This window comes from Acanthisitta chloris, unplaced genomic scaffold, assembly GCF_000695815.1.
Source record: "Acanthisitta chloris isolate BGI_N310 unplaced genomic scaffold, ASM69581v1 scaffold7199, whole genome shotgun sequence".
In the NCBI taxonomy this organism is placed as follows: Eukaryota; Metazoa; Chordata; class Aves; order Passeriformes; family Acanthisittidae; genus Acanthisitta; species Acanthisitta chloris.
In genome coordinates, this window is record NW_008692990.1 from 15,678 (window position 1) to 17,570 (window position 1,893).

Here is a 1,893-nt window from a genome sequence, read left to right on the forward strand (position 1 = left end):
CTGATGGGATACTTCATTCTTTTTTTATAGAGCTATAAAAATGAATTTAAAGATTGCTCTGCTAATTCCTTGTGAAAGGAAATGAATGTAGTGTTGTAGGAAGGGAGTTTTTTAGTGGATATTTCAGAGCCAAGTCTCTCCCCACCGTCCCCTTCTCGAGTGGATATGACACAAGTTGATTATTTTTTTAAGGAAAAGGTTTTGGTTTTTTTAAAATTCTGTTGTTTTTTTCTCCAAAAGACAAAGCAGAATGGCCTTACTCCAGGGACTAGTGTTGTAGGAGTTTTTTAGTGGATATTTCAGAGCCAAGTCTCTCCCCACCGTCCCCTTCTCGAGTGGATATGACACAAGTTGATTATTTTTTTAAGGAAAAGGTTTTGGTTTTTTTAAAATTCTGTTGTTTTTTTCTCCAAAAGACAAAGCAGAATGGCCTTACTCCAGGGACGTGGATCCCCTGGGGGCGTGGAGCAGGACAGTGGCTGTTGGGTTCTCAAGGGCTCTCAAACCTTCTCTCTCCCCACCGTCCCCTTCTCGAGTGGATATGACACAAGTTGATTATTTTTTTAAGGAAAAGGTTTTGGTTTTTTTAAAATTCTGTTGTTTTTTTCTCCAAAAGACAAAGCAGAATGGCCTTACTCCAGGGACGTGGATCCCCTGGGGGCGTGGAGCAGGACAGTGGCTGTTGGGTTCTCAAGGGCTCTCAAACCTTCTCTCACTGATTTACCATCACAGAAGATCCCAAAGGGTCGACTCGGGGAAGATTCTGCTGGATTTTCCCTTCTCCCTCCCCTGCTCCAGCAGATTTACACTTTATACCTGGAATAACTGTCTATATTAGACACTTTTCTTCCCTCCTGACTCATATTTGTTCTTTTTTTTATTTTACCAGGAGGGAAGCAAACCAAGGCTCCAGTTTTTCATGACTTAATATTTATGAAGCTGTATTTAAGTGTTGGCATTGTTTCTCTTTTCCTGGGATAGTTACCCAGCAAGCAGGGTTGGGGTGGGAGGGGTTTGTATCCTGACCTCTGCTTTGTACTGGGTTCAGAACTGGTTTTTGTGTTGCAAAGTGCCAGGACAGGGTTTGGGGTTCTGAACAGCCCCAGGGGTTTTTCTCCAGCATGGGGCGGGACTTGGCTTCTCCAGCCACGCCAGGCAGCAGCTGATACTGCTGTTGTGACCTCCAGATCGACACTGGATGATGGGATGGACCATGGATGAATCTTTTCCTGTCCTGCGAGTGGACCTCTCATGTCCTTCTTGGTATCATATTGCCATGGTCACCCCTGACCTCCCAGGAGGGACAGGCCTGTCACACCACCTCATCCCCAGAGAGCAGCTGACACTGCCATGACCTCTGAATCAGTGCTGGGTGATGGAATGGGGGATGGATGGACCTCTGCTGTCCTGTTTGGCATTGGCATTACCATCATCACCCCTGGGACCTCTCAGGAAGGTCACATCTCATCTCCGCCTCATTCCCTGCCTATGCTGCCATGACCTCTGGATCAATGCTGGATGCCAGGATGAAGCGTGGATGGGAGTGTGGATGGATCTCTCCTGTCCTGTTCAGTATCAGCATTGCCATGGCCACCACTGGGACTCCCCAGCAGTGACAGACCTGTCACAGCCCTCACTCCTGGGGCATAGCCAGCCATTGCCTGCATGAGCTCTGGATCGATGCTGAGTGCTGGGATGTGGAGCATGCACGGATCTTTCCTGTCCTAGGGATGGAGCTCTCCTGTCCTCCTCAGCATCAGCATAGCCCTTGTTACCCCTGGGACCCCAGGAGGGTCACACCCCTGTGCCCCCCATCCGCAGGGCCCAGCCTATGCCCATTGTCCCCTGGGCCTGTGACGCTCATAGCTGTGCCCTGGACACACAATACACCAT